We start from the raw sequence: 21749 nt of genomic DNA on the forward strand, positions 1-21749 counted from the left end.
ACAGCATTATATGATACATTTGCCATCACAGATAAAATCATTGGGTCCGATGGTTAGACATATGTGTATGCGTTTTGAGTCTAAACATTGTTTCTTTAAACAATGGGCATCCAAGCTCAATTTTAAAAATATTTGCAAGTCTTTGATAAAACAAAACCAACTATATGAAAGCTGCCAAAATTTTGACACTTCAATGCACCCAATTTTTTCAAATGAAAGGGAGATTGGGCCTGTATCTGAGGTTAAGGATCTACAATATTTTCGAGGAAAATTGAGGGACTTCCTAGGTTTCAGTGAAGTTAACTATGCTGTATCAGTCAAATGGCTTGTGATAAATGGTAATAAATATGTAACTCAGAAGTCCATGATCTTTGCCAAAGTACAAAATGATAATATGCCAGAATTTGGACTGGTCAAAAACATTTTTCTTGTGGATTCTAAGCTTTATTGTTTAGAATATCAACCGTTTCAAACTATACACTTTAATGAAAATGTCATGGCTTATCAAGTTGAGGTCCCACATCTTGCACAGGCCACTGAACTAGTGGATGCTGAAAAGTTGGTTGATTTTACCTCTTATTACAAAATTTGCAACAAGGGCCAAACTTATGTTCAAGTCAGATATCATCTTGGGGATGTAATAGAACTGTACAATATTTCAAATAACTCGTAGTGTTTAAGCCTTAATGCTCTTAAAGCAATCTTGTAATCTTGGGCTGATTAAGGCCCAACTCAGTGTAGAAGAGGATATTTGGTTCCAGACTTGTTTGTAGTGCATTACTAATTGCACTGTGTGGTTTCTTTAAATAAGCAATCAAAATCTTTGTAAAATACTGGCTGTATGCGATTTCTTTGAGGTTTTAAATGTATATTACATAAAATGTATCAATGTATTGGTACAACATTATCAGTTATTTCCACATGGTGTTGGTCAAATGAATGTCATGCCAAACTTTGTTCTGTACTGTATTGTTCTGTCTAGAGGAATACATGATAGCCATGCTGTAATGACAATAAAACTGTGAATTCAGTTTGGCTATCATCTGTCTTTAATATGTGAAGAGATGAAAAGGAAAATGCTTAAAATAAGAAATCAGGACTTCAACAAAGCAGTTTTGTACTTGTCATTATTGATCAAAAAGCTTTATAATTCTGGTAAATCTCGTTTTAAGCATTAAGATACTCAGAACTAGTAATAAAATCTCACTGACAAGGTATAATAACTTATCAAGATAATTTAGGATAAAAAAGCATGAAATAAGTGAACTTAAACAGTTCTCAACTGGCTCTTTTAATCAAATCAAAACATTTTCCTCAGTCACACTGGGCTTTCCCTTTTAAAGTTATTCCCCTGTTTCAAACAAAATCCTGTATATTTTGTGCTGTGTGGCCTGCCAGCACAGGGTCCTCCGCAGTCTTGCACTGCACACACTCTGCCATTGTGGCAAGTTTTCCTGTGGTAATATGAGATTTAAAATATTTAATTACATCCACCTCCTCACGTTTAGACCATGGAATTCGTCTCCTCTGTCTAGAGTTTCCAGTCTCTGCTGCAACATTGCCTTGGAATACTGCTATACATACAAAATAAACATTATTCTCAGAAAATAAAAGTAATTATATGTGGTATGTATGGTCTGAATACTGCACTGTCTAGCTGTTGGGTTGAAATCTCCAAAAAGCTCAGTCTTCCATGAAACCTACACATAAATGTGAGTATACACAAGAATAATGCACAGGCAATCAAATAGATTGTGGTGGTTAAAAAAATTGTGATATTTGTGGCATGCTAACTGCACAAAACTCTATGGGACATGGGCAGAGCACCTAAACAACTAAAAAAGCAATTAAACATCAAAAACATGCACTCCATACAACCATAGAAAGTAAGGAAAAGTTGTATGATGACAAATAGCTTTTTTTAAGATTAATAATAGGTAAATAATACAGAAATATATCACTAAAATAACAGCTTCATCCATTTTTATTGATTATAAAAGTCAACTCTACAGGTAGAATCTAGGAAATGCAATGAGAACCTCCAGCCTTGTCCTCTTTTGGTGCCTGATCCTTCTGCATCCCTAGACATAAAGATAACCCCATCATTCAGCATACACAAATAGTGTATATAACAATGCATATAACAACAATGTTTGAAAAACCTACCAATCTGCACTGGTGTACTCGTGCAAGCCTCCAAATTCTCACCTTCACCCCCATTCTCGGCATCAGTGTTGATTTAATCTTAAAAGCAGAAGTAAAATTGAACAGTACAGTTTGTTTCATTTGCATTTTAAAGGTCCCTGATTTGGCCTAATTTTAGCCTAATTCTACACAGGACACATTATGTACCACATTAAAACTTTTCACCATTTCTCAATAAAAATGCATACCTTCAATTTCAATGTCATCAAGTGATTTGAAGATCCTTGAAGATCAGGAAGACGACCTTTTTCCATAGCCAGGAGGAGTTTAGATAGTTTAGCTAGCTGAATTGTTGCTTCTGAGAGCCTGTAGTATTCACGGTGTACACAAATGTCGTGTCCCAAGAAGTCTGCAACTTGATCCAATTCATTGTTCTTTAGGTTAAGAATTTGTGAGAGAGTGGCCACATGTTTACGCAAATGGGTTGATCTAAGATGTTCTGGATTTTGAGCTCCACACTGAGATGCATAGAGCCTCAGGCAGTCCTGGTCCATGTAATGACTTTGGCAGTTGGGTCTGGCAAACAAGTAGAAGTTGGCATCCAGTACCCCACATTCCTTTCTTTTACTGACCAAAAGTGTCAGTGCATCCATCATGTGTGGTGTAAGAAGGACAACAACTTTTCGTCCTCGCTTATCCCGGATCTCAAGCCTGCTGAAGTGGCTGCAAAGTTTCTGTTCAAATTTGGAAAGGCCCATTGCAACATCTTCATGAAGAAGAGTGTCATCTCTTTCTTGGAAGCTTTTTACCTGTATTTTTGAGACTTCACCAGCACGTCTATGGTTAAAAAGTATTATTCTTGCAAGTGTGGTTTTAGCAAGCTCAGCATAAAATTGAGGCAATGGAGCCTGCTTCAGGTTTTCAGATGATGCATCTGCAGTTGTCTCCAGGTGTTTATGAAGAAGCTGAACATCATGAGTAAATGGTAGTGTTAATGGCTTGTTAAATTTTGCTTCATTCAGTGTGCTTAAAGCATTGTGGGAGATGAACTCTGACCACTTGCTGCTATACAGTTTTTTGAAGGTCTCAGTTGATTTGATTAGCTCTTCATCCTCTGCCAATAAAGCTCTACAATGGATAATTTCACACACCTTTTGTAATGTGTGCCCCAATTTTGAGGCTAGGCTTGGCGTTTGGTAGCAGTTCATTTCTTCATCAAAGCCAGACACGGTTTTGACAGCTTGAATAACACTTGAAAGTTGGCAGGTTTTACAGCTTCCTCGAAAATCTTCCAATTTCATGTAGCTTCTGTCGAATATATTCATACTTAGTAGGGTCATTTCCGGGTTTATTGAAGAAAGACTGTGCTAGTTGAAGAATGCAGAAGTCATTGCGTACTACAGAGGCAACCTGATCTTGCTTCATTACACTTAAAAGCTTCCAAACCCCTGGAGATATCTGGTGTGGGAATGTATACTCTGCCATGGCTGCCAAACCCAAAACCCTGGCCTTACCATGGTGTTCACTTAGATCTCCTGGCTTTAAAGAACATCTTTTTACATGTCGTCATTAGTCTTTACGGACAAACATCCCTTTGCAGTACATACAATGAACAAAGTCTTTGGAATCACAAGTTCTGTCTGGTTTTCTTCTTACTTTGAGCATCCCAGTTCCTTTCTTTTCAACATCAGTATTATGCTGATAATTGCCTTTGTTTCTAAGTTTCTCCAGCAATACTTTACGTTCTTTTGAGTTCTTTGGGAAGGACAGTGCTTTTGCAACTTCAACTTTTGTCATGTGTGTTTTCAGATGTCGAGAAATTTTTGACTGGGGTTTCCCACAAACATAATATTTTTTAGTTTCAGAACAGGAAATTTCAGACACCTGAATAGACTCATCAGGTCCAGTCACTTTATCCTTGCCCTCTGCCATTAGAGACTCCTCAAAAGCTCCACCAGCTTCCCATCTTGCATCCAAGAGTTGCTGGTTCGTAGGTTTTCCAGTAACTGCTGTTGGCAGAGCTAAACAGTCTAATCCACTGCCTAATTCTGTAACTACTGAAGTTCTGTGGGTTTTTGAAATTTGCTTAACTTTGCACTGTTTAATGAACTCATCAACAAATTCTACATCAGTCAGCTGCTCCCCATAAAATAAACCAGCTCCTTCACAAGATCCTTCTCTGGCCTTAACACACACTTTGCCCTTGCTTGCACCTTCAGGATTCAACTTTGTAATCTTGGAATAGATAGCCTTTTGTTTCTCCATATGCTCTACTTGTAACTCTACTGAGCTCTCAGATTCATTCTCTGACTCTGGTACATATTCCTCATCTGATTGTGACTCCTCATCCGTACTTACACCCTATTACCAGAAAAAAGATCACCATGAACTACACTTTCACATGAATAAAGTTAAGCAAATAAAGCATAAATGCACTCACCCATGACAGCAACTCGCTCTCATTCTTTCCAATTTTAGTGAAGCAGGACTTGTGCCAAAAACAACAGCAAATTGCAAGAGAGAGAGAGAGAAGTAAATAAGTAACAAATATTGTAAACATTTTTATTGTTATTGTATACAATATTTACTTTAAATATACAAAACAAACACATCACAGTTGTCGCCTTCACCTGTGGCACAACTAAAAAAACGATGACCTGCGCTGATTTATCACAAGACCTGGACCAATGTCTGGATACAATGAACCATTTAGATAACGATACCATTTATAAATGAACTGCCATCTTAAACACTGTTGGGTTACTGTTACTGACCTTTGCATCTAAGACCAATCCATCTGAGTGAAACAAACGGTCCAACACATGCAGCACATTTGTTCATGCTGGAAACAGTTGCCGGAACAATTTCTTGTTTACAATTCTGTTAACAGAATTAAAAGAACAGTCATTTTATATCAAACTAGAACAAGCAAACAGTGGAGGCATGACCTGGATAACTGATTCAATTTATTTGCTACTAGATGATGTGCATTTTTGACTTTCACTGTGTTTGCACCCTCAAGAAATGCTGAGGTGAAAAAATGGGAACAAAAGTTTGTATATTCTAGATAACACACATAAATCTGGATTTATAAGTTTGGATAGCAGAAGAACCCGGCTCTCAGAAAAAGCAAATGAAAAATTTAAAACAATTGAATATGCTACTCACTGCTTAATTATTTGATATGTGAATTAATTAAAAAAATACTTTTCCACTTTTACACAATTGTAGGACACAGTACATATAGTACTCAGAATTACCTAACATGAAAATGAGTGAGTTGGGGATTGGGACTATCCATTCCATAGAATTTCATAAAACCAAAAACTAATGTCTATCCTACAAACTTACTTTTGCTGTCTTCTCACTTGGTCCTATTGTTTCTTGTCCCTCAGATCCAGACTTCTCCTTCACAACTGCAATCTAAAACATACAATAAAATGCAGAAAGTTACACATGGAGCTAGCTAACACCACCTTTTTGCTTGGATACAAGGAAATTTATGTTTGTGTACTACCATTTAGATAAATTAATTTGCTGCACTGTGGTTATAGGTGGTAGGCACAAAAGTGGGTGTGACATTCAAGACCCAACAGTGCAGCAAGATTTATAAACCCATTTTGTTTCAAACATGCATTAAGTGTTAATTAAAGGTGCTGTTGCACAATGTTTCCCCACATAAAATAAGCAACAGTAGTTTAAACAAAATGGCTACAACAGTAGGTTATAAAATCTATATATCAGATCCTTGAAACTACACACAAAACACTATGTCCAATTTCATTTTTGACATGTGTTAATCTGACCTCCAACAGCTCTTTGGAATGTTTAGATCAGGTATAGTTTACTATCACACTTGACTTACTTTCTGATATCCAGACAGTTTAGCTAGGATGCAAAACCTGAAGACAGAAAACTATACCCAAGTTATTCCAAAGATCTGACAGCGCAAACCCAGCTATAGTGCTTTCCTAACCAGGTTAATGCCATAGACAGGCCATGACTATCATTTTGGGAATAATTATCAAATATATAATGTCAATTAATTAGAAAATGTCAGTACATCAAAAAACAACCAAGTCACATTTATCTTAAAGTAACCAAAACAACTTTTCAACAAAAGCATTTCCCAAAAAATCTAGACATCTGCCAGTTTCTGTAACAGTGGCAGGATGAGGGTGCAAACACACTGCACCAAGCAAAATACTGACTCAGGTCAGTAACTCTACATCTGCTAAATACAAATTTAAGATAATTGTACCTAATAAATATAAGGTCTTTATATTATAGCTTACTAAAGTCAAGTCCCTCGAGACCACGTTTGTCAGACACTACACACACAGCTGCTGATGTACATTAACTAACATTTCCAGAAGGTCCCCTTAATATCCAGTGTACTACTAAACCATGTGTGTGCCATACACTACCTGATAAACACAAACTCCACATAAATCACTACAGTCCTCATATAGCATGTGTCAATGACACTGACACACACTAGATGTTCCTTCGGTAGAGTCAGTCTACAATATAGTTCCTAACTTTCCTCATTACACACAGTGTTCCCACAAAACAGGTTTCAGTCATACACAGCATCACATACATGGGCTAACTAAATCCATAATATAATATCTAAAACTGGATACACTTCTATCTCTGAGCACATGTAGTGTTTTCAGTGCAAGGTGCAGCTCACAGACACACTTCACAATTACTGTCATTCCCAGTGACTCTAAAGACACAGAGTCTTGTGATGAACACCCTAACTGAAGCAATGAGAAACTGACTGCAACGTTTGGGGCATAATTAATTAGAACATGATTTTGGAAAATTACCTTTTCTGGATCTTCAGTTGGAACCTCAGACTCTGACTTGTCTGCTATCATTGTAGGGGATGTTGTAACCTCAGCGACGGTCCCAGCTTCATTCTAAAACAGAAAATCGCAGGAGATTAGATATGACCAAATTGTCTGCTTAGGCTTCAAATAAGAGATAATTATAATTCGTCACTTAACTTATTTATAAAAAAAAAATTCTAAAAAGTATATGTAAAATCAACAGGTTATTATTAATCATGTTTTGCTGTAAATTACCTGTTCTTTTTGTTTGATAGCTTCCAGGGTGACTGCTGTTGTGGGTGTAAAGGGGTCTGCCTCAGAAACAGCCTACAAAATTGGTTAATAAACAAGATGGCATGCATGTATTACTAGATGTCAGAAGACCCGATGATAAACTTTGATTGATGTTCACCCTCCTCACCTCACTTGATGTAGTAGCACTCATTTCTTGTGGTTGCAGTTGGTGTTTTTCAGCTGCTGTCTGTAAAAATGTGTCATAACAACATACATAAAATTCGGGAATATAAACAAAGGAAAGTAGCATGTAATGTTATTTATATGTGATACCCGCACCACGAGGAGCAGAAGCCTGGCTGGAAATACAGCCAATCCGGATCGGAACTGAGGCCAAGTTCACATTGCACGACTTTTCAGTCACAGACTAGTTTTGCAAAATCAAGGCAAAGCGGAGCGCGTGCATGTGATTGATCAATCTCGCAGTGTAAATGACCAAAAACTCGGTCTGACCTAGTCGCTGATGAGTCAAAACAGACAAAAAAAGCTGAAGTGATGTGACGTAGATGCCCTTATATGGACTTGCTGGCGTGTATTCCTCTGAGCCAATAAATTGGCGCGTGTGCACACAACAGACACAACTTCCTCAAGAAAGCATTCCCATTCCCAGAAAGCGTTCCCTCAAAAGGGAACTGGTTAATGACAGAGCAGAGAATAAAATAAATACAGTGTGTAAAACTTGTGCAAATCGTTTACAGCATTTATTTGATGCCCTTATCTAGTGTGACTTAAAAATGCTTTGTAGTATCACTCAAAAATCTATTTGCTATTTTGCTAGTTGTGGAATTTCAGTTGTTCTCTATTATTGGCATTAATTAAAGAATATAAATAATAATAGTAATTAAAAAAAAAAACATGATTAAGTTGCAACTAATTCAGCTTTTTTAACTTTGTCTTTATGTATTTTTATATTTACAGGTGCTGCTACACAGTAAAATATTTTTAATGGCATTTTTAATGGCTTCAGGCCTCTGTGCACTTGACCTTTTATGGAGTTTTGTGGATGTCACTAAATGCAACCAAGCTGTGGAGATTTGAACTTTATGGGTGATCAACATACACACACATTTAGAAAAATAAACATTTCTAAATATTTTTTTGTCATTATCCCTGCCTCATCTGGATCCTGCTACCCCAGTTCCTGGTTTTCACCTGCTCTCTCTCTCTCCCCCTCCCTCTCCTGTCTGTGCACTCTAATTAACTGATGACTTTCACCTGCACTCCTCTGTCTGCGCCTGAGCTTGTATTTGAATCTGAGGCCTAGTCCACACGTACAAAGGTATTTTTAAAAACGAGTTTTTCCTCCCTCGTTTTAAAAAAAAATCTCGTCCACATGAAAACGCAAAAACGTCGTCTGAAGTGCTGTCAAGAGCATGCAAAACCAATAGGTGGCAATATAATCTCAACCGTGAAGCCATGTTGGCCAATCAGAAGCCTGAGACGCCGACTTTGCAAGCAGTGTTGCAGGAGATTGGGCGCGTTTCTGCCCAATTGGACTTATTTTGGTCGTGTCTCACCGGGAAAAGTGCATTGGGCGGGTTGATAAAATTCTGGGCTGTTTTTTTTATGCAACTGGCGGGTTTTTATTTTTGACTATAAACATGATATTTTATTAATTTTCTATTCAAACGATTAAATAAAGTGTAATATGTAATGTTGACGTTTTAATTATATGGTTCAGTTTAGCCAATTAAGTTCAGGAGAGTCCTGTCCAGTTAGACTTCAGTCTTGATTAGCGGGTTGTTGTAATCGTTCTACTTGTTAAGCTGATATCACAAAGTTATTAACTGTTATAACTGTTTGTTATTGTATTAGTTATAACAGTGTGCTGGTATTTTTTTAAATGGGCGGGTTTTAAGCTGTAGTTGGGCTGGAAATCTTCAGTCCAATCTGGCAACCCTGTTCACAAGCCAAAAATCTCCAGTTTTGCTGTGTACACGATAACACTGAAACCGGAGTTTTTAAAAAATTTCACCCTGGCAGGAGTTTTCAAAAATGTTCGGTTTCAGAGACCTGATGCTGTGTTTGCGTGTGGACGAATGGCCATACCGCATAAAAAAAGCTGCGGTTTTAAAAATACCCGTGTTCGTGTGGACAGGGCCTGAAACTTGGACCTGACCGGTTATCCTGTGAGCTTCTGAACCCTGCTACGTTTCTGACCTAGCTTCTGCCTGATCTCTGCCAACCCTGGAACTGTTTCTGGATTAAGATCAACCCTAGACCCTGGAACTGTTTCTGGATTAAGCCTTAGACCCTGTTTATATGCTGAAAGCCAGTTCTGTTTGATACCTGGTTCTGACCTCTGCCCGTAGACCTGGTTTCTTTCTGCCTGTATTCTGCCTGCCTCTCTGTTACCCTAGCCATATAAATATATCACTCTCCTGTCCACCATTTTGGGAGTCCTCACCCGTCCGCCATGTCGGATTCCCTCAGCACTCACTCTCCTGTTCTGAGCCCCAGCACGTCATCATTATCGATTCTGGATTTACCCTCCAAGAAACTGATGAGCTGATGTCATTACCACCTGCGTGCTGAAGAACCCTCACCTGAAGACTGTTCAGTTAATAACTTGTTCAATAAACCTGTTGTCTTCATTTCACTCCTGGTGGTATCCCTGGGCTTTTAAGAGTCCACAAACCTCCGCAACGAGCTTTACATTTTAATTCACTGTTAAATTTTCATGGGTCCAAAAAAAAAAACCCACCTCCAAATTCTACATTTTTTGATTCTGATGTTAAAATCACAGGGGAGAAATGAGCATCAAAAAATAAGTTTGGCCCCAACAAACATGTGCATTGTTGTTGTTGTTGTTGTTTTTTTTTTTTTTTAGAAAAATCAGAGACTGTATTGTTTGTTTTTGGGCTGGTTTTCAGAGACCTCAAGTCTTGCCCAGTGAAGTGGATTTATAAAACAATGGTGCTCCTCATTGAGCCTTAGCACAGTCTATCCCAGCACCATGCTGGTCAACTACTTTCAATGTGCTTCCGCTCATATGACTGACAGATGAATTCCCAGGCACAAACCTATAGGGGTTTGTCTGTGTGTAAACATGGGCAAGTTTATATATCTCGGTGGGACAAAATATCTCCAATAGGGATCCATCCCTAATCTTAACCCTAGCTTTTGGATAGCCCCTATAAGAAAAATTAATATTGTCTGCAGCTTTTATTGTAAATATTTAAAGAACCCCAAGCTTTCCTTAATGTTAAGGTTAGGGTTAGGTGTATATCACTTGCGTTAATAAGCTGCATTAACAATTATGTCAATGGAAGGTCCTCACAAGGATAGTAAGAATTGTGTGTGGGTGTGTATGTGTGTGTGTTTGCTTGTTCAGAGCCAGACTGCAGCTGCAGAGCAGGGCCATTGTTAGCCCTACACAATTGTAAGAGGAACAGGAGCTTTCTTTCCAAATACAAGTGTACTCACTGTCACCAAGCATGGATCAGAGAAAAGAATAAAGATTTTAAAAGAGCTTGAATTTGATGGCGTATGAAACAGAGAGGTAGAAAGCCTTATTCATTGACTTAAAAACACACAAACACACATTGAACTGTTATACAGGTTTCACCCTACGTTGACACTGAGTGTAGCTATCCATGGAATGCAGGATAAAATTTTTACATTCTTCCATAATTAGTGTTTTAGTTTGTGATGCTAATAGTGAATTTGATACAAATATAATAATTAATTTATTTGTAATAATTAATTAATTAATGCATATATTGGTCATTTAATTAATTAATGGATTAATTAATTAGGGCAAAGAATTTCATGGTCCTCAACCTTCATCTTCAACATTTTTGACAACTCTGTAGAAAGTATCAAAATGTTTCAATCAAGCATTACGGGTTTATGTCAGCATTTACCTTACCATTATCCCTTTATCCAGTATACAATCCTTATGTTAAAACCTGATGTGCAGGTCAGTGTATCATTTGTGCTTTCTTGATCTTTTTAGGCTGTGTGGTTACTCAGGTGGCACATTTGCACAAAATGTTCTTCCTGAACCAAATACATTTGCCATGGATCAGCCACAGCTTAATAGCAGAGCAACACTGTATGCCCTTTAAAAGCATGCCTACAAGAAAGTTCAAGTATCAGGAGTTCAACTTATTTATAATGGTGAGGCATGCCTTGATTAAGTGCTGAAGTCGATGGATTTCTTGCTGCTCATTTATAGAATCAAGCAGCATAGATTTGACATGCAAGACAAATGGCTGGTAGAGAGAGTGTAACCTTTGCTGTGCCACATGGCTTTTGTTCCACACATACATAACTAGAATTGCAGCGGATTTTTGCTGTTTTACTTATAGCTTTATGTTGCATGAAATGCACACCAGAATAACGCAAGACACAAACAATAATTTTTTTTTTCTTCAGAGAATATATATTTTAGTTGTTCAGATTTTGATCTCATCACTCAAAATATTTGAGAATTTTTTAGGGTACTTTGCTCAAATAAACCAGTATTCCATGGAATTTCTACACTCATCCAACACAGTGGACTATCATTTTCTGTACCTGCTACTTGTGACTATTTGATAATGTATCTCTCTTTCATAGCATCTTCAAAACATTCACAACATTCAAATATGAGGAACAAATAATAAAAACAATTTGTAACACATTGGTCTCAAGAGGCTGAGAATCAATACACAAAAAGGCTTCACAATGGACTACTAAAGATTTTGAGAATATACTGTATATGCTATATGGCCAAATATTTCTGGATGCATGATCATAACACTCATCATAACACAATCTGTTGCTAGAAACTTAGAATCACACAAATGATATCTGTTTACTGCATTACAATTTCCCTTAACTGGAACTTAGAGACCTAATTTAAACATGTTTCAGAATTACAGTGGACCAATGTACAGAGATGATATTCATGAAGACATGTTTTGCCATGGATGGTGTGGAAGAATTCAAATGGCCTGCACAAAGCCCTGACCTAAAACCAACTGAATACCTCTGGAATGAACACATTTGTGATGAACTCTAATGCATGAGTATAACTGTAAAATGGGAACTAAATCTGGAAAGGATGTTCAGAAAGCACATATGTTTTTGGGCATGTAATGAAAGTGAAATGAAGTGCAAAGTGGAAAAAACACCTTTAGGTATTATAATTTTGGAATTTTGCTGCACAAGAAGATTTTCACATGCTATATAACGCCAAATTTAGCGAATCACTTTTCACTGCATTGTGAACATTATAATGGAAACAAGTACTTGTTCATGGCAATTAGAGAATTGCATTCAGGCCATTCCTGGAAATCACTTCCTGTGTTTGAAGCGCTTACCGCGAATTTCTTGCATGTGTCTGTGTTTACTTTATACTCTTTAATTTTCTCTTTTCTCTTTTCACGTCACCCTTCGTTTTTTTAATTTTTTACTTGCTTTTCTCTGAAGCTAGGACTGTTAAATATAAGATCTCCTTCATCTAAAGCAATTATTGTTAATGAACTGATTACTGATCAGGGGTTTAGTGTTCCATGTTTAACATAATCATGAATTGAACCAAACCAGTATGTAGTATTAAATGAAGCTTGTCTGTCCGGTTATAGTTATATACACCAACCACACCTAACAGGCAGGGGAGGAGGTGTTTCAGTTGTTCATGATGATAAGCTAGACGACACACAAAAAAACATTCAACATGTTTGAAGTTCATACTGACTTATGTAGCCAGAAAAAAAGTTCACAGAGTCGATTCCACTAATTGTTATTTACAGACCTCCTGGGCCATATTCTGAATTCCTCAGTGAATTTGCCGATTTCATTTCAAACATCATTGTTTCTCTGAGGACAACAGTTGTATCCATCTTAGATTCAGTAGGTGTTAATCAGAATGTAATAGGACCCACTCATAATTGAGGTCACACTCTGGATCTTATTCTAACATTCGGCTCAAATATAAAAAAATATAATCAAACTTACACAGTCGGAAGTTATCTCGGACCACTATCTTATTTTGATTAAAAAAGCATCTTAGACATGAGATATGCAATTTACCATGTCACCGTGTTCAGCGTACTCTGTAAAAAATTATTGTAAGGCTATGTAAATGAAACAAAAATATACATATTTATATTTACATATAAGTGAAAACATTAGAATATTAAGTAATATCTATATATGTACTTAAATTAGACTTGCAAACATTAAACTTCCAACAGTCAAGTAAATTTTAATTATGATTTTTTGACAAATTAACGATTTTTGACGAATTAATAGAGTACTTGTGTACCTTTAGAAAATCAAGTAGAATTTAAGCTACTGCATGCGACTCTGTGCATGTGCGAAAAAGAAGATAACCCGCGAACATCACCAAGGGCTTCTCCATTTTCTTTGACAGGTAAGTAATAGTTGAAAAGGCATTATATTTTGGAATTTCTGATTTAATGTACAGTGGAACCTCGGTTCACGAACGCCCCCGAGTACGAACAAATTGGTTCACGACCAAAAAATTCACCTAAAATTTGTCTCTGTTCACGAACTCGTCCTCAGAACACGACCCAGAAACCGACATCCCAAGCTGCCGCTATTAGCTGAAACCAACTTCACCGTGGTCTGAAACAAGGCATGAGTGCGTCGCCCAGCATCAGTTTTGCTCAGTCTGCGGTTGAACCAGGGACCAAGAAACAAAAAAGAGAGAAAACCCCTGAAGGAGAATGACCCAGTGTTATTATGGAAGGGGACTCCCCACCCATCTTCCTCTCCTCCATTCCTTCACATCAGCGAGTCTCCCTAAGTACGGTGCGTCAACTGTACATGTACATTTCAATTCAATTCTAAATGTTTTGTTGATTGTCTTTTGTTCTAATGTTTGTGTATGTTTCTAGACAAGTGTTGTTTACATCCTGCAAAATGGTTTATATTCTGGAAAGTTGTCATGATAAATATTTGGTGTTCATAAGGAGATGTTATATTTATTTTTTGTGGTGATTATCTACCAAAGTTAGTATTTTAAACTCTTTACAGATAAAGGAGGAATTCAGTAGAACAAACCTTTATGTCCAAACTAGACGGCTACAAGCCAAAACTGTTGGAGCTTATGAAAGCTAAGGGAGGTGTTGCCGGGCTCATGTATTGATTCAGGTATGTGACAAGTAGCTGTATAAACCAGACAAACATTGTTTTAATTTGCTTTTGTATAGGCTGCAATAATTTTGTGTATCAGTATACAAATCTAGTGCTTATTGCTGTTGTTGAGCAGGTTTGAGCTCAGTCAAGACATTTTCAAACATAGTTACATATTTTTGTCTTTTTGGAAGGAGGAGGCAGGGACTAACAGCAGGTCAATGCACTGATATTTATTTAGAAAACAAAACATGATGCGCTACATGGCACAAAATGCCACAGAGTCCGCTTTTCATCCTGAAATAGAACTCTTTTAGGAGTAGGAAGCGGTGTCCTTAGTTCAGTGTCCGCTTCTCTCTCTCCTTTTCTTGGGGAAACAATGTTCTTTTATCTTCTCTCCCACCTCACTGCAGGTGACAACACCTGTTAGTTGAAATCAAAATTGTGTTCCATTCTCCTGGATTCTTACTCACTAAAATTATTCAGACATCTTTACATGTTACATATTTTGAAATTATTTAAAATTTCAGAAAATGCGAAGGTTGTTTGGACAAAATTTACTATCTAGATTTTGTAATTAATGTATTTGAGGTTCACAGTCCAGTCTTTCAATATTGTTTATTACAAATCTCCACAGGGCCACAGGATTGAGATGAGACAAGATGCAGTAATCTGCAGTCTCATTGTGTATCTCTGAGAAGTGGCGGAGAACCTATTCAAAGACAACAAAGTAAGACTCAGACATGTTGATGGGTTAGTTTACCCAAAATTTGCTGTTCATTTACTCACCCTTAGGCCATCCCAGATGTAGGTGACATTTTTTTTATTTGAACAGTGAAGAACAGTTCTGCCTCCCTGTATGTTCTCCATAGTGAGATCTTTCTTTCATCAGCCTATGAGATCACTGATAAACAATTGTATCGGGGCATGGCAGTAATTTTCTGTATTTATTCATTTTTTTTACTCGTTTATCTATGACAAGCCACAAAAACAGAAGCTGCTTTACTTTAAGAGCACCTGGCAACACTCATGACCACAACCTTCTTAAACACGGTGCAGGGGTGCTTTTCTCGGCATTACACCGGGTGCCCTGTAAATTACTTGTGAAGGCTATCGCCGATATGTTAGACTATTTATTGTCAGTATGTCATATGCTGTGGGGATTACTTTTTCTTGCCAGTATCTTATTTTTGAACACACCACAGGATGTGCATTTCATGGACCACCTAGGAGCATGGTCTCAGCTAAAAATCTGTTTTTTAAAAAACTGAAGAAACATCAACATCTTGGAAATAAACAGCAAATGTCCATGTTTGGGTGAACTATACCTTTAAGCTATACAATTTCTGCCACATGAGCAATTTAAAGAGACAGCAAATCAAATATTCAGATTTAAAGATATTTTATTTACTCACCTCACTGTCATTCCAACCCTTCTATGGCAGTGGTTCCTAATTCCGGTCCTGAATTTAACTTTTTAAAAAATTTTTCTTTCCCCTCATCCTCCTAATCCCCTCATGTAATTTCCCCTCATCCCCTCATAAGGATGGCAATCAAGAAGACTTCAGTAATGATGTCATGACAATTCTTGTCCATGAAAACGGAGATGAGGAGCCAGTCATGTTCATTGTTCTAGAAGGAAGCAAGGTCCTAACAAAATGTGAAAATACTGCAAAAGCTTGTGCTCTTCTGATAGGACTGATTTATGCCTTAAGTCTACATTATCCATCATATTTTTAAGGTTTTTCAGAAACTCCTTCTGGATCTTGATGGACTTAAGCTGTCTCCTAAAGTATGGTATTTGAAAACCAACCTGCACATTTGAAATGTTTTTGTTCTCTGGATGTTCATAGGCATTAATCTGTTATTATACATTGTGAGAAAATGTATACCGTGAAACATGCAGAATGATACCATTTATATTTGTACTGGTTTCATGTACAACTCAACTTCCTTAAGTAAACTTTACTTAATTTCACAAGCGTGAAATTTACTTGAAAAACCTGAGTGCAAAAACTTGCAAAAGAAAAATTTTGTAAATTTTACTTCAAATTTTTTTCAGTGTACATTTACATCTGCTACTGCAGATAAATTTACCAATAGTCTCACAGAATTATCATTCATGATTGGATCGCCGCCTGACCCCACAGAACTTGATCAGGCGACTAATTACTTGTTTCAGTCAGTGTTTCATAACACCCTAGATACTGTAGCTTCATTTAGGAAACTAATTAAAGAGAAGAAACCAGCACCCTGGTACAGTGACCACACACAAACCTTAAACAGTCAACCAGGAAATTTGAATGTAAATGGCGTCAAACTAAAACTAGTGGACTCTTAGTACCACTAAATCAGCGTATCTCTCTACCCTAATCTAAGATAACAAAAACAATCCTAACTTTTTATTTATACTGTAGCAAAACTAACTAGGAGTAAAACCACTGTAGAAAAGCACACACCATCTATATGCAGCAGCTAAGACTTCATGAATATTTTCAATGGAAAAATGTATTTATTTATTTAAAAAAAAATTATAGCAGGCAAAAAAAATCAGACTGTTAATTTAAAACCAAACAATTTGATTGATAATCCTGTAGTTACTATAACTATTTCTGATCAGTGCTTAGATTGCTTTACTCTTACTCTTAAGAGCCTGTTTAATTTCACTTATTTCATCTTCAAAACTTGTAACCTGCATACTAGATCCCTTACCTACATGTTTCCTTAAACAGATAAGAACAGTAGCTACCAAACCCCTTCTAAAAATGATAAATTCTAGCGGTTAACAAACCCCTGATTAAAAAAACTGACCTCGACCCCTGTCAGTTGTCCAACTATAGGCCAATATCAAACCTCCCCTTTATCTCCAAGATCCTAGAAAAGGTTGTAGCACAGCAGTTATGCTCACACCTAGATAGAATAATATTCATGAAATGTATCAGTCAGGATTTAGGCCTCATCCTAGCAAAGACAGCACCAGTTAAAGTGGAAAATGACCTGTTTCTGACCTCTGATCAGGGTTGTGACTCCTTGCTGGTGTTACCAGATCTTAGTGCATCTTTTGACACCAATTTTCCCTTACAAAGCCCCACAGTTATGGAATAGACTTCTAATTAGTGTTCGGGATTCAGACACAGTCTCAATGTTTAAGTCCAGGCAGAAGACACATTTGTTTAGTCAAGCTTTCAATGTAAATTTTTCTTAGGTAAAGGAGCAGATCTAGAAGGTTCATGGGCCTAGAGTGTTTGATGAACTGGTATGTTAGAATGCTGATGCTTTACCACCCTCGCAAGTCACTCAGGTTTGCTGACTGTGAAGAGGTTGGACGCTTTATGTCCTGGGAAGCCTTCATGTCTGTTGCCTTCTGGCTCTCCCTTTTAGTTATACTGTCATAGCTAGTCTTGCCTGCACTTTACACATAATCTACATTGTCTTTAAACATCATGATCACAAGCATAACTAATATATTTCTCTCTCTCTCTCTCTCTCTCTCTCTGTTTTTCTCTGCCAAGCTATATGTCCAACTCCTGACCTCCCAGACTACCACTTCTTCATTCCAGACCTGCCTAATCAACCCAGATGCTCTACCCCTGTTTGGAATCTCTTCGCTTGGTGGTGCTTACCACTGCTGTGGATAGATCTGCGTGGACAGCCTGTGACCCAGGGGACTGCTGTGGATAGAACTAGTTGGAGACTATCACACCATCACAGAACTGATGCTGGATGAATAGTGTACCAATGTTATGAGTCTGGTATGCAGGCAGCTGGGAACAAAGAACTTGTGTGGAGCACAGCCTGTAGGGGTTGTTACTGAGGTTTGCATGGAATGGTTCTTTCTGTTTGCCAATAAATAGCATCCAAGAGAGAGGAGGGAAGTATTGTCTCCTCAGTGTCAGCCTGGGATCTGGCAGAGTGGATGCAGGAAACAGCATACACTTTAGTATTCCAGGAATGAAAGAACAGGGTGAATTTATTTGAAGGGTACTCTAGCTTATTGTGAATGGTGTTAATCAAAAATGGGTGTTTTGCCACCTCCAACCAGTGTCTACACACCTTCAGAACCAACTTGAGAGATAGCATTTCATGACTGATGATGTCATAATTATGTTCAGCAGTTTTAATAATAATTTCTGGAATTAGAAGGCCACAGGATGGAATTTTGGTTGCACACCAAAACACTGTGCCAAGGCAGACCCCACTCCTGTTTCAGAGGTATCCACTTTTGTGATGGGCTTTGTTGGATCAGGGTTCTTGATGATGGGGACTGTGGTGAACATAAATGATGGCTTTGGAAGTGGGCGTGTCTACCATTGCTGCAACCTTGGTGTGGACTATGGCTACACCAGGGCTAACAGTTTTTCACTCATCCCCCTCACACATGCGCACCAGAGTATAAGCACTGTGGCAGTCGAGTGTGGAAATGAAATTAGCCAAGCACCGTTGTTTCAAGTCGGCAGGGACAAGTGGCAGTCGATATATCTACTTCATACACTACATCTACTGTACACTGGCTGAGCCCTTTATAATCAATACAGGTTCTAAGGCAACCCCCTTTTTGCCACAAAAGAAGAAGCCAGATGAATGTAGGATGTGGAAGCCAGTAAGACTTGGGATGTGAAGTGTTGGAGTGCCTCTTTGATATACTCCTTCATAGCCTGTTGTTCTGTCATTGAGATGAGAGCTGCACAAGGGGGAGATAAATAGTCATTTGGTCTATATAATATGGGATGGTGCTGGCATTACTCTTGCTGAACGTGGATGCTATGGTGAACTCTGGCCTTAAGACCTTAGGAAGTGTTCAACCAGGTTAATGTTAGCACTCCCATGGCATAGATCATATGATTGCACTATTGATTCCCTGCCTGGAACAGGTACAGTGATGGAAAAAATAATTTGATCCCCTGCTGATTTTGTACATTTGCCCACTGACAAAGAAATGATCAGTCTGTAATTTTAATGGTAGGTGTATTTGAACAGAGAAAGGCAAAATAACAACAAAAAAATCCAGAAAAACAGAAATTTCAGAAAAGTTATACATTGATTTGCATTTTAATGAGTGCAATAAGTATTTGATCCCCTATCAATCAGAAAGATTTCTGGCTCCCAGGTGTCTTTTATACAGGTAATGAGCTGAGATTACAGTAGGAGCACTCTCGGGGAGTGCTCTTAATCTCACCTCGTTAACTGTATGAAAGACACCTGTCCACAGAAGGAAGCAATCAATCAGATTCCAAACTCTCCATCATGGCCAAGACCAAAGAGCTGTCCATGGATGTCAGGGACAAGATTGTAGACCTACACAAGGCTGGAATGAGCTACAAGACCATCGCCAAGCAGCTTGGTGAGAAGGTGACAACAGTTGATGCGATTATTCCCAAATGGAAGAAACACAAAAGGACTGTCAATCTTCCTCGGTCTGGGGCTCCATGCAAGATCTCACCTCATGGAGTTTCAATGATCATGAGAACGGTGAGGAATCAGCCCAGAATTACACTGGAGGATTTTGTCAATGATCTCAAGGCAGCTGGGACCATAGTCACCAAGAAAACAATTGGTAACACACTACGCTGTGAAAGACTGAAATCCAGTAGCGCCCACAAGGTCCCCCTGCTAAAGAAAGCACATGTACAGGCTCATCTGAAGTTTGCCAGTGAACATCTGAATGATTCAGAGGAGAACTGGGTGAAAGTGTTGTGGTCAAATGAGACCAAAATCCAGCTCTTTGGCATCAACTCAACTCGCCGTGTTTGGAGGAGGAGGAATGCTGCCTATGACTCCAAGAAGACCATCCCCACCGTCAAACATGGAGGTGGAAACATTATGCTTTGGGGGTGTTTTTCTGCTAAGGGGACAGGACAACCGCACTGCATCAAAGGGACGATGGACGGAGCCATGTACCGTCAAATCTTGAGTGAGAACCTCCTTCCCTCAGCCAGGGCATTGAAAATGGGTCGTGGATGGATATTCCAGCCTGACAATGACCCAAAACACACGGCCAAGGCAACAAAGGAGTGGTTCAAAAAGAAGCACATTAAGGTCCTGTAGTGGCCTAGCCAGTCTCCAGACCTTAATCCCATAGAAAATCTGTGGAGGGAGCTGAAGGGTCAGCCACAAAACCTTAATGACTTGGAGAGGATCTGCAAAGAGGAGTGGGCCCAAATTCCTTGAGATGTGAGACCTGGTGGCCAATTACAAGAAATGTCTGACGTCTGTGATTGCCAACAAGGGTTTGCCACCAAGTACTAAGTCATGTTTTGCAAAGGGGTCAAATACTTATTTCACTCAATAAAATGCAAATCAATGTATAACTTTTTTGAAATGTGTTTTTCTGGATTTTTTGTTGTTATTCTGTCTCTCACTGTTCAGATAAACCGACCATTAAAATTACAGACTGATCATTTCTTTGTCAGTGGGCAAACGTACAAAATCAGCTGGGGATCAAATAATAATTAGCACGACTAGGTATGCTCATAATGACCTGTTTATAAACCTCAGTGTCATTGTATTGCTCATGAAAAACTTAAATACAATTTTCATTTGCTAGTTGTGTGTAAAGAGGAAAAGACAAAAAAAATTAAAGGGAGAAGTTTTATGTAGAATGCGACCAGTGGCTTACCAGCTACATTGTAAAAAATCGATTTTTTACTGAACTCTTGTTTTATTTACAATTTGTAAGCTATTTTACACGGTTGTAAGTTCATTGTTTAGCATTAATGATATGTAAAAACCCGTGTGGCCTTTCTTTCTAGAACTTTTGATCTGCATGTGCGGAAATGAACAACATTACGATGCCTGAATTAAGATAGCTTAATTAACAAGCAAGTACCATATTTTAATGTTTTTTACTTAGTGTATGCTTATTTTGGGGACTTAAAACCATGCAGTGGAAGTGTAAATTCTGCTTGTTTTCTTGTGAAAAGAGGGCTCAGCTGTTGAAACACTACAGATTAAAACATGGAAGCTACACTAGAAGTACTTCAATTCCTTGTCTCTACACAGATTGTCTATGCTCATTTAAATCATTTAATGCAATTCAAGAGTGCACTTAACAAAAATCATTCACATCAGGCACACTTGTGGCAGCATCTCAAAAATCATGAAACTGTGCAGTGTCCATACAACAGTTGCAATTTTGAGAGCAATGTCTACTCTACATTTAATTCCCATAAATGTAGAGAGCATGGAGCATTTGATCAGAGGCAGTTGAAACCAACATTCTCTTGTACGCTACTACACACAGTGTAGATAATGTGCAGCAAGAACAGCCTTTGAGTGCTGATCCTATAGATGAACATTTGGAGGAAAATGATGTAGAGAATCAAAACTTTGATGAATTGCATCATCAACTGGAGCATAATTTAGCCTCACTCTTTCTCCAAATGC

This window comes from Hemibagrus wyckioides, linkage group LG05, assembly GCF_019097595.1.
Source record: "Hemibagrus wyckioides isolate EC202008001 linkage group LG05, SWU_Hwy_1.0, whole genome shotgun sequence".
Taxonomy (NCBI): Eukaryota; Metazoa; Chordata; class Actinopteri; order Siluriformes; family Bagridae; genus Hemibagrus; species Hemibagrus wyckioides.